The sequence below is a fragment of the Danio rerio genome, chromosome 8, assembly GCF_052040795.2.
Source record: "Danio rerio strain M-AB ecotype USA chromosome 8, GRCz13ab, whole genome shotgun sequence".
Lineage (NCBI taxonomy): Eukaryota > Metazoa > Chordata > Actinopteri > Cypriniformes > Danionidae > Danio > Danio rerio.
This window is the reverse complement of record NC_141028.1, coordinates 42,870,515-42,883,759: the sequence shown is the minus strand read 5'-3', so window position 1 is coordinate 42,883,759 and position 13,245 is coordinate 42,870,515. Positions and strand designations below refer to the sequence as shown.

The 13,245-nt window shown below is 36.2% G+C and overlaps 1 protein-coding gene across 2 annotated transcripts in view; it reads left to right on the top strand.

Moving 5' to 3' along the window:
- The window catches only part of pdlim2 (PDZ and LIM domain 2 (mystique)), a 117,881-nt gene that overhangs the window by 59,185 nt on the left and 45,451 nt on the right, over positions 1-13,245 (top strand).

The following is a 13,245-nucleotide window of genomic DNA, read 5'->3' as shown; positions in this document are numbered from 1 at the left end:
CATGAACAAGTGAAGTTGATGTTGACGAGGGCTGGTAAGTCTCAATGTTGAAGGCATCTGCAGCAGAACATTGACGTTAGTTCTGCTTAATGCAAGCACTGCAAGGGGCTTACATGTTTGTTCATCTTACACTGAGCCTTCTCACGAAAGAGTATTTCTTCGCTCTGCTCCTGAAATGTGGCTCATAAATCCATTTATTCGCCGCCGGTATAGAACCTCATGGGAAAAACAGGTTTTCAGTGGGACAATTTAACCTTAATACTTCTTCACAGCAGGCTCCAGATATTACTCCTAGGAAATGAGATTATAATTTCCATCCGTAAATACCGTTCACAATAAAAGGGTTAACATTTACAATATTTTCATAGCAACGTTGAGTATATAAACTTTGAAAAGGTCACCTCACAAAGCTTATGGTTATGGGGTCTCAATCTGGAAATGGTTTATCTAGAACATTATTGAAACAGTGTGACTGACCTTTCCTTTTGCTTCTTTTAGCCTTGATTTTATTAGCATCATCAATAGCACACTGCTTATGAGATCTTGTTTGTGCTGCTCTGCATTCTCCACTGGATGATGCCTGGACTCTTTAGCATCTTGGAAAAAATAGAAGAACCAGCAGTAATATGTAGGGAAAGAGTTACAGCGATTGCCCGCAAAGCTAAAATTGTGCAAATGAAGTTGTGGGAAAGTTATTGTGAGATATGTCAGATATTTAGCAACAATCTCAGTCCCACAGAAGTTTTTACAAGGCAGATGTCAGAGCAGGAAAAAACAGTCAGGACCTTTGATGGCTGAAGACATTCCAGCCATTTTATCAGTGTGTGGTTGTTAAATATACACACATTCATGACACGGCTTATTAAACTCAACAACATCCCAATTCCCCTGAAAGAAATGCTTGGTCCTTTTTAAAGATGACCATTTTAATGCTTCTAAAGAAAGTTCATGGAAGGTCTGGGAGATGTCATCATGATGATAGTGACACTGCTCACTGGCCTTTGTCAAAAGAACTCTCATAGATATAAAATGCTGTGAAAATGTCCAAAATGCAATTGTTCATGTGGACAGAATTATTACAAATAATTAAAATGTTTAGACACTATTTATTTCATATTATTTACTTGTCCTCATGTTATTTATAGATGAAGGTACTCTCATTTAGGATTTTGATTGTAATTGTACAGTGAGAAAAGTGGTCTTAGCAATGTAAGTCATTCAGCTGATGATTGCAGTTTTTTAGATTTGGAATGTATGCGAGTTTGCCTTTAAGATATTTTAGTACTCTTGGAATTTCTAGTTTTCTGCTCAGCAATTGAATATGCGAAAGTGAAGGAATTAGGAGAGTGGAAGGATTGGCAAAGGAGCTCAAACTCATTTTAACTGAAGCACCATGACAGTTAAACCGAAAAAAAAAAATGTGTTGACTTTAATAAGCCTTAAACATGCATCATTAATATACTAGGTGCAATTGCCCTCAATGCATTTGAGAAGAACTGCAACATGATCATGCAAACCAACTCTTTAACAGGCATTGTCGCTTTATTGTTAACCTCCATTAAAATAAAATAATTTAATAAAAAACACAGTTTAACTAAATAAATCACTCCTATTTGTTATTCTTCGATTTGTCATATAGAGGGTTTTAAACCTGGGACACACCAAACTAACGTCAAAGAACTAGTGGCAGTGAAATCCGATGTCAGTTGTACTTGCTCCCGTCTGGGCCAAAAAGTTCTTGAACACACCAAATGGACAACAGCTCACTAAAGCTACAGTGTGCATTCTGTATCTGCATGAGAGAGATATTTTTACTTTCCCGCACTTTGCAATTTTCTGTATTCTCATTCTATAAGGGCAAACTGGAACTAGTGTCACACATATACATGCTTTAAACAAAGCAGTGTTTTCCATAGGGTTGGGTATCATTTGGGGTCATCTCTATACTAGTGCTAAATTTATACTTTTAAAACAGTACTGGTGCCAAAACGGTCCCTGAACCAATACTTTTGAGCCACAAAATTATGGTGGATGACTCTAAAAAAATCTTTTATTTGGCAAAAAAATATATTTTAATCATTTTAATTGATCAACAAAATTAAAGATTAAAGTACTCATCAATTCATATTTTATCTATTTGAATTTAATCGCATTATTTTCTTTTGATCATTGGTTTGTTAGCATGGATTTGAGATTTGCATTATGCAATTAACATTACATTAGCTTACTACTAACTTGTGGAAAGGCTGTCATCACAAACAGGGAAAACCTTTTTTCTAGGGTTGGGGCTTGTGAACATCGGTAAATCTAATTATTTGCTTAATCTAAATAAGACAATATAATTCAAGTGTTTGCTGTTTTGAAAGTTGCTTTTTGAATGTTCCGTTTATGATCCCGTTTTACATGTTATAGCACATGGATTGATTAACGTCATTGCGTCACCACGCTATCCAAATTTTGGAGCTTTCATTTTTCAACCTTAACTGCCGTTCGGCAGTTTCATTTTCAGTCAGCAATATATTGTTCATGCCCCATGACAAACTGAGATATTGGACGAGAAAACAAAGTAAGGACTGGTGGAAGTTTTTGTCCTTGTGTTCTGATTCGTAGCTGAACAGACAATCAGATCACACTCTCTTGCCAATGGCCCCAATGTTGCTAAATGCTGAATATGGCTAACTCCCACCAACATGAGCCCGATGAGTGTAGACTTGTGGAACACATCAAACAAACTAACCTAACAGACACTTAGCCATGGGACGTCGAGCGATCGCTGTTGACCCACTGCACATGCCTTGTATGTAGTCATGCATTTATACTTTTGCATACTTTTTGTGTTGCTCTGCAATAACGCTTGCGAAATGCTAGCTGGGAGCGTGTTTTATGTTCCTGTGTTGAGTTTCTTTTCATGCATTTTGTTTTTTCTGAATGTTACCTTAATGTACAAATAGCTGAAACTTGCTTATTCTTAATCATTCTTAAGCTCATTTTTTTCACACTGAAGTCCGAAATTTTCATATGCGCTTTTTTCACATTCATATGCAAAAAAATTTGTCACATAAACAAACCTTGCACACAGAGTCTGATGTGTATTAATCAATCCATCACAAAAAAAATGCTAAACATTTCGGAGTCAGTTCAAGCAGTGATACAGTACTTTCTTCTCCGCTTTCTTCTACAAAGTAGAAAAAGAAAGGGGAAGAGGCTACACATGGTTTGCATTTAGGTGCATTTAGGACTAGCCTACATAGATAGGATAGCTCTGAATTGTTAAACACCTCTTAAATCGTTTTTTTGGATGCGAAAAGCAGAAAAAAAAAATTAAACCAGTTAGAATTTTTTGTATTGCAGACGAAAGTATTGGAGGCAGTGTGTCAATATGATTCAAACAATGTGAGGTTGAATTTATTTTTTAACATGCAAAATTTACAGACTAAAATTTCAGATTCAGTGTGCAGTAACCTTTAGTGTGCGGTTATCTGCAGACTTGCAACAACTTTAATCATAAGGTAAACGCAAAACAAAAGTTTTCATCTGGAGCTCCTTAACGGGGCTCGACACTTGTAAACACTCGCTCCAGAGGGCTCACATCTGTCAGTCATTGCGACATGTAGTTACATTTTTCAGGTGCACATCAGCATTGGCATCAGCCATGACCAGGGCTATGTGACCGCACAAAGGCTGCACTGAACCATATGCGTGCACTTGATGCAGAAATATAAATCAGCCTTAACCATCAATTTGGTTTGTCCCTACCCTTAAGGAGGTCCATTCTACTGGGGTCTTTGTTCTTGGCAAAAAATGGTGAGATTTATTTCTGTAACTACTGTTACCTAAAGCCTGATCTCACGAGAAAACGTAAACATTTTACGTTTTGCCAGTTTAGTGGCTAATTCGTACGAAATTGTACCATTTTAAAAAGGAGGCGTGGCACCTAAACCCAACTGTCATTGGGGGATGAGAAAATCATACTAAATTGTATGAATTAGATCATACGAATTCATACAAATTAGCCACTAAATCAAAAAGTTATGAATTGCCATGGGATTATGTTGTTACGTACTATCATTATTTTTGTGGATTTAAAGATAATGTTAGAACCTGAAAGTAACTGGCTCTTCAATGTCAAAGACAGCATTACAGTATGTGTATCATATTATACCATATTAGTTGACAAAATAATTGCAGTTGGATATTTATTTATTGTTTTGGCCCAGTTGTGCAGCCCTAATCATTTGTTCTTTCACAGACATCCACTAATGTGCATTTGTGTGCTTTAAGAAACCCTGCTTTCATGCCATTTTTTTTAAAAGTATGGGATCCCATATCTCAGCCATTAATTTGACCCACAGATATTGAACTTTGGGCCTCCCAATAAATCTAAGCCAACCATCCAGTTAGCACTTTTAATTTACTGCACACACCAATCCAGTCCAAATAAAGGTCATCACCTTCTGTGCACAATCAAAACATTTTTCTCATTTTTTTTGTCCGTTCTTTGGCTCTTGCATAACGTGTTTCATGACAGAGTGGCGTCTGCTTTTTAGATTCTTATACTAGAGCAAACCATTTTTGTTGAGGGGAAAAAAGTCTGGAGTCAGCAATGCCGAACAATGTATTAGATGAATAAGGGAATTTTCTTTGTAGTAAATGAAGCTGAAAGACTGGAACAAGGAAGCAGCCAATGAGGTGTAGCAGTAGGGTTGATTTGCTGCGATGTCTGTGGTCAGAAACCCTGAACACACAAACAGCACATAAACAGCTGGCGTGCTGTTCATTGAGTTCAGATTCTTTCATGCTTGTCTGTCATGAGGGTCTGTGGTGGGGTACTCTGGTATAATTGTGGTATTTCTTAGCTCCCAAAAGGCACTTTGATCCCATAGAGGGTTAGGTCTTTCCCTCGCATATTTCTGCTGGAATTTTAAGATCTGTTTTGGCTCTCCACTCATTTTTTTTCATCCTTAAACCTTCAAAGTCCTTCTTCTTTCTCTGTCTTAGGGAACACTATCATTCTTTTAGCCCTATTTTGCTTCAGCACTTACTGAATGGTCTGTTTCCACTGAGCGGTACAGTACAGGATGGTATACATTTATGTCTGTTACCACTAGCTATGTTTCCATCCAGAAATGCATAAAATAATAAATGTATCGAAATTAAAACAGCATTTCCATTAAATGAGTCAAAGTGAACAAAATCATCACTTGCTGATTATTTGCCCAAATATCAACAGTAAAAACAGAATTTGCAGCGGTAGGAGAAGCTGCATGAATCTTTTCTTCATTTAATAAATGCCTTGTGCCTCAGAATGCAATCCTGACATGCAGTGAACGTGCAGTGGCGTTTGAAGGAGTGAGATGCGGAGCACAGACGCTTTTAATTCTGGAGGTCATTAATAATATAATAACACTAATGGTTAAGGCGTTTTAGAATGACTGAAACAACATTTTAGATGTTTTACAGTGTGCTCAGCCAATGGTTTTATTTTTATTATTACATGATCTCTTATAACACAATTGCCATACTTTCCTCTAGATGTGCTTGGAGAGCATGTGTGAATGCGACAGCATGTACATTTAAAGTACATCTGATTAATTGACAATATTCAATTAAAACATTTAAATTCAATCAGCTTTAAAAAAAAAAAAAAAAAAAGTTACATTAGATTTAAAATTGCAATCTTCAAACCTTCCCCATCATTGTTTTCTTCTCAGATGGGATGGTGGGCCAAGTAAAAGATTATCATGGGCCAACAAACCCTGAATCTGTTTAAAACCGCTCCTATTTAATACATTTAATTTAATTAAAGAATCCTGCTAGCAGTTTTTCATTGATTATTCATCGATACTAAGCACAAGCATCTAAACACAAGTTATGACATTGTACATTAAAGTTGTAAACATTATCTACTGTAAATAAATATGGTCTGTTTTTACCTTAATACTGTATATTTTATACATTTACTCTAAAGTAGGGCTGTGCGAATCGCAATTTGAAACATTGTCATCAGTTAATTGCAAGTGACTGCAATATAAACAATGTATGTCTCCCCATCCCAGGGCAAATGCGTGACTTTTGGCCGTGTTTGACAGACTTACTAGCCAATTGAGTGAGCAGACTTTTGTTCTGCCCAGTCAGAATTGTGCAATCGAACTACACCCACAAAAAGAAAAAAGAAAATAAACAGGAAAGCGCTGACAAGTGAGATTATAATGCCTGCTGCTTCAGAAGCATTAATAGACAAACTAATATAAAAAAAACAGAATGTTTGTAAATTTTAAGAGCTGTTGTAGTAGAATTGCTGCCATGGCTTACAGAATTTTCAGTTAAAGTTTGACTACAGAATTAAATAGTAAATCAAATCGCAATCGCAATATCTGTCAAAAAAATCACAATTAGATATTTTCCCCAAGTCACACTGCCCTCTAACGGATACCGCAAGAAGTTTATTTTTCTCTATTACACATACTGCAAAAAGCATAGTTAAATTGCATCCAATGTTAAAAGGACTAATTGGTAGAAAAGCTGAACATGCACTGCCCCCCCCCCCCCCCCCCCTGTTTTGTTTATGGTGGTGTTCTTAATTAAATATTTTGTAATAAAATATCATTGAAATAATAAAAATCGAAATATAATAATAATAATATATCATATTTTAACAGCTCTACCATCATACTGTATGTATCAAATAGCCAGATTCTTGCTGATACACAGCACTACAAGCCAGGAAAGCTGCAATGACGCAGAAAGCACCATTTTAAAATACATATCCCAGGCATGACACATGGCGCATAACACATGGACTGCATGCAACTATGAACCATCTTGAAGTGAAGCTTTGTCATCTTCTTGTGTCAAATATCCAATGCCATTGTAGTTTTGGAGGAAGAGGTTGTAAAACAGACAGAAGCTGTTCACATATCCCATAAGAATATGTAGAAAAGCAACAAAGGCTTTCTGAGACTCCCTCTCTTTATTTGAGCACACTATCCATACATTTAAAATATTGAATTTAAAATATTGAATTTGAGTGTGCAAATGAGGTGATATGTGAATGGCCCCTATGTCTTTCTTCTTTGAGTAAGGTTGCTGTTGGAAGTGGAAACACAAACCTGATCAGGGTCATCCTGGGTGGAAACATTTTATTCTATAATTGGATAGAGTATGTAATGCTGTATATGTATCCATGTTTTGAATGGAATGTATGACCCCATTTGCTTGCTTGGAAACATTGATTTTTACTTGTAAATCAAAAGGTTTTAAACAGCTGTAACACTGCTAAAAGCTTAGATTAGTAGATAGTTATGCCACATCCTTTTCTGTCACATGTGCTGTATATACACATCTATACGCGTATTGTGCTTGGCACTGAGGGTCATTTTTCTTTATTGGTGCTTTCTGCTCGGTGATCTTTATAAAGCGTAATTCAGTTAGAGATATAGTCTCTAGAGAGTGAGCTAAGAGAGGAAAAGATAGCAGGAATATCCATTAGTCCTGCTTCGGGGGTGTAGTGTATCCTGAGAAAAGTGGTGTGTACAATAAGGGCTCTGATGCAGAGCATTCAAGGTGTGTGGTGTTGGTTTTCTCGCCCTTCTAAGGCACAGGCCTGTCCTTGTGCAGCTGAGCCTGGTGGAGATGGGCTTTGGAGGGTCTATTCAACTCGTCTGCTGTCTCTCTCTCTCTCCCCCTCTTGCCAATATACAATGTTCTGTTTGGTCAAATTCTACTCTCCTCCCTCCGTTCCTCATGTCCTGGCAGCCGAACGAGCACAGAGACAGTCATTGTACCACTCTCCTTTACTCCACTTCTCACTCTGTTGCTCGCTTTCCCCTCTGTATTCATAGCCGTTCTTTGAGAGAGATGGACAATTGTGGAAGACTTGAGTTATACACCCAGAAGAAGGGATGGAAGGATGAGTTTGGTCATGTAAACTGCACATGAGTACTTTTAGAGTGAAATATAAAATTCATAAAATTCAAAAATGAACAACATAATTTATAAATTCAAAACACAATTTATAAATTCACAAGTAAAAAGCAAACATGTTTTCTAATATATGCTCACACATATGCATCTTGTATAAATGCATATTACAAAAAAGATTATTACTGTGTATTATTACGTATGTATTATTAGATGTATTACTAAACGAGTTGTTTATTTAACCGATTCGTTTGAATCAATGATTTGCTTGTGAATGCAATGAATCCCGCGGTTCGTGGATGACATAAGATTATCGTACTCAATATTACTGATTAATAACGTTACTCAGCTTATTTAATTCAAGTCAAGTCTACAATTTTATTCACTCCATGCTCTGCAATGTGACAGTTTTACCACGGATTATAATGATTATTATAGCTGAAAAAGCTAAATAAAGCAGATGACATGCTAATGGCCTGTTTCCACTGAGTGGTACGGTACGGTTCAGTTTGGTACGCTTTTATGGCCGTTTCCACTGTCAAAAGGTGAACCGAACCAAACCGTACCATACCACTTTTTCGGCACCCTTTCGAAAGGGTACCAAACACAAGAAAGGGTACCAAAAGGAGGAGCTAGACATGCAGCTGAATGCTATTGCTTTACAGAGATGCGTCATTCGCTTGCGCAACAAGCCAGAATCAAAACAAAAGAGCCGCCATGTTTGAAATGCACAGTGAGAGATTACAGCGAAGTTATATAAATGTATAATAACGAGCCATGGTCGACCTGGGCTCAAACAAACCTTGTTGTCATCGTGATGAACAGCCACAAAGCCAAAAGGAAGAGCAGATTAACCTAGTGCCCCATAGTTTTTTACGAGCCAATCTGAAGCGCGAGCGGTTTCGCTTTCTTCCTTGCGCTTGCTGCGTGTCTATTTCTGAAATAACAAACTTCTTGAGCTGATGATAATACCGTGCTCTTGATTATTGACGTGCTTTTGAAACACAATCCTGTGAGAAGCTGACAAACGCGAGAATGACACATTCAGAAAGAAAAGGACAAACATTAGAGTGAAGCGCGGAAACGAGAAGCCGGGAAAATAGGAGCACATTATTTTTTCAGCAAACATGAACACTAATAAACTTAGAAAGATGGAACTGCTTTCTAACAGAGGTTACTTTTGCTGCTGAAGATTACAGACACAGATGAGAGGTCTGCTCTGACTGTGGCCTATATTGTGGGCTATATTTTCTGTTGTTTTTTTTTTTTACCTAAATAAACACTAAATGTCTGCTGTGTGTAGTTCTTCTGTTGTTGGTAACATATCAGAGACTGTAAGGGTCTGCATGTGTTTATATATGTTCATTTGTTTCTTTATTTTATATAATCACAGAAGTTACAGTAGGTTATTTTGCACTGTCATTGATCTGCAGTTGTAATCAAATCAAATTCTTGTTCAAAAAAATTGTAAAAAACATTTATACAGAAGTATTTATGTGTATAAAGCATCTGTTTTGTGAGAAGTGCTTCTCATATGATATGTAAGCCACTGTTAAGGCTATTTTGACATTTCCTCGAGCAAGAATGTTGCGACTGAAACTCTGTCATACACCACGCCCACCAAAAGGGTACCCTTGGTAGTGGTAACGCAAGCCTGATAAAGGTGACCCGTACTGACCCAAACTGTACCGTACTGTACCAGTCAGTGGAAACGAGCCATAAGATGCCCTAGTATGATGAGAGTCTAAATATTTGTGCCAGTCTGTCAAGATAAAGTTGCTTAAAACACCTTACTATGATGTTATTCTAATTATACAAAACAATTTATTCATTTTGTATAAAGTAATAATTAAATGGTGGAGCTTCTTGTGTTTGTTTAGTAAGGAGTGTTTTGATTTGTTGGATTTAAAAACTTACATTTGGCTAAACAGAATATCTTTTTTAAAAAATGTGTATGAATCAAGTCCTGCTTGAAAGGTCTCAAAGAATACTGCACGAAAATTCAAAGGACTCGTAATATTTCATAAATGCATGAGGAAAGTGATTTAAGAACTTCATTTATACAAAATTGTGTTAACATGTTAAATATATTTATATACAACGTATATGTGAGAATCTGGGAAATATTTTTGCTTTTTACTTTTGAATGTATGAATTAGAGTTGTAGATTTATGAATTGTGTTTTGAATGTATGAATTGAAGTTGTGGATTGAGATGTTAAGAATTTTTAAATTGGAATTGTTGGTTTATGAATTGTGTTTTAAATGCATGAATTGGAGTTGTGGATTTATGAATTGTGTTTAGAATTTATCAATTTGAGTTGTGGATTTATGTGTTTTGAATGTATAAATTGGAGTTGTGGATTTATGAGATGTTTAGAATTTATGAAATGGAGTTGTGAATTAGAATGTATGAATTGGAGTTGTGGATGTATAAATTATGTTTTGAATTTATGAATTGGAGTTGTGATTTATGAGATGTTTAGAATGTATGATTTGGAGTTGTGGATTTATGAATTGTGTTTAGAATGTATGAATTGGAGTTGTGGATGTATACATTATGTTTAAAATTTATGATTTGGAGTTGTGATTTATGAGATGTTTAGAATTTATGATTTGGAGTTGTGATTTTGTGAATTGTTTTGAATTTGCAAATTGTGCTGTGTATTTGTGAATTTTATTAATGCAAATGTATTATATTTGAGACTGATCGGCTTTATAGAAATATACTTTCTGTCTTAGCAACTACTATACTTTTTTCTTCCAATCCTGTTTTGCTCATATATTTTGGTGCCAGTATTATCAGGCTACCATATTTAGAAATATTAATACACTTGAGACGAGTGCCATTGTACTACAAGAAACTAGAGGAAGTACAGGTCTACATTTTTTATTTTATTTTATTTTTTCAGATGAAATTTAATAATTTCTATTAAGCATGTACTCAGTTAACAATTTCAGTTTATGCATCTGTAGGACAAATAACATTGTGCCTAGGGATTTTATTTATTGTACAATAGTTTCAAATAAACCTGGATGTAAAGATAAGAGAGCAAGAGCATAACATTGCCGTAATGTTGTAATATATTGGCTGTTACAGCAAATACTTCTTGTAATTGCTAATCAGCTTTTTGCATCTCCACAGGTATTTTTGCACATTCATCTTTAGCCATGAGCTTCAACTTTTTCACATTCTTCAGTCTCTTTGTCATCACCCTGATCTTTAGCTCCCTCTACATACAATATTCTCAATTGGATTCAAGTCAGAACTCTGGCTGGGCCACTGCAAACATTGTTGTTTGTCTGCTAACCATTTTTAACCACTTTGGCTTTGTGTTTTGGGTCATTGTCATGTTGAAATGTCCACTCGTGTTCAATACCAAGTTACTCTGAAAACTGCCTGTTGTTGTTGAGAATTTTTAAGTTTTGCTTCCTTGTTCTCACCACCCTTTTGACAGTGGGTATGGTGTTCTTGTTGTTGAAGGCTTTTCATTTTTTACGCCAAATTGATGCGACGTTGTGCGCCGAGGCTTCGAAGCATGTATCAAAAAAATATATACATCTCGCAGTGAAGCAGTGTAGCGGAGCTTGATTCGTTTTTGCAATCATCACATGATCAATGACGTCCGAAGCTTCATTTTCGCCTATACCCACGTTCAAAGGTTTAAACCTAAATACCCCCATGGGTTAGTAAAGTGTATAGCGAGAGATTAGGCGTCGATTACATACATTTCTACTTTTTCAAAGCACTGCACCGGTCCCACACACCAGTAATTAAATTAAAAGACAATAGTAATATATAGTAAAAAGGTTTTGAACCATACTAAAGTGTATTTAGTGTATTGTTTTACAACTACCTGTATAGTAAAAAAAACCCTGCATATCGTAGTATAGTGTTTAACGGAGGGCAGCTGGTGAGTGCAGCCCACAAGCATCGCTCGCATAGCCTCCTCCTACAGCATTCGCCTCCCATGCAGGAATCGCTGGTTCGATCCCCGCTAGTAACGAGTGGGTGGGTGAAGGACTAGTTGGAATACAATAAATGTAAATAGTTTTGAATACTTTGGATTTTACTACAGTCATTGGTGGTGTAACATACCTTGTTTAAAAACTACAGTAATTGAGTAATTTGTTTATATTACTGTTGTTGTATTACTACATGAATGAGTTGGTCAGTTGTAAACATTTGACATTATTGCAACACAGTGCTTTTCTCACACTTTAACCAAAAGAGGTGCTCATCGAGCTCTGATTTAGAAAGCTTCGAGTAACGAATCTTTTTCCGATACAATTGGGTCGAGCATTTCACTGGTCCAGAAAGTATCATTTCACCATCACTACGCCAAATGAAGGCTACATCATTGTGGTAAACAATTACATTTTTGTTTCATCTGACCATAAAACAGAAGACCAGAAGTCTTCTTTGTCCTTATTAGCATTTGTAAGGGCCAAGCAGGCATTTGTGTGTCTTCTCTGGAGAAATGGTGTCCTTCTTGGTCTACATCTGTGGAACCCAGTGGTGTGCAGTGTCCATTGGCTGCAGGTCCTCACTGAGCGTCTTTGTTTTAACCATGACCGTCCACAAACCAACAGCAGAGAGCTTCTGTTTTCCACACCCTGGGTTGATTTAATCAGCTGTTCCCAATGAATCAGGGTAATTGGGATGCTTTAAAACAGCTTGGGCTATTTGGCATGGTTTAGAACTTTGTTTTTTCCCATAGAGTGTGACAGTTTGCAAAGCGAAGGAATAATTTTGTACATGCCACAGTTTGTTCAAAGGTTAATAAAAGCTGATAAATGTTGCTTTTTTGTACATCATCTTATCATATATTGGGAGAAGCTTTTGTCATTCAGTCTAAATAAACTAGCTGGTCATTATTTAATGACATTTTTATCTAATAATACTTTAATAATAAAAAGTCATAATTTGCTAGAGTTATGAATGATTTTGGGCTTGACTGTGTAAGAATATAAAAACATTGTAATACTTTGTATTAATACTGCTATTATACTATTATTGGTTACCTTTTTTATTCTTAGTAAAAAAATAGTTATTAGTTATTAATATTAACTTTAACTTTATTATGAGGGTTTTTTCAATTAGTTAAGATTATAACACTACTTCAGCCTTTAACCTTTTATTGTCCTTCCTGAGTACTGTAATTTTGGAAAATGTATATGTTCTTCACACACACACACACACACACACACACACACACACAACACACAGCACACAACACACACACACACACACACCTTGATTAAAAGAAAAGTGAAAAGATTAAAATGTGTTCAGTTCATTAGGATATGCCCATGCTGATCGTGC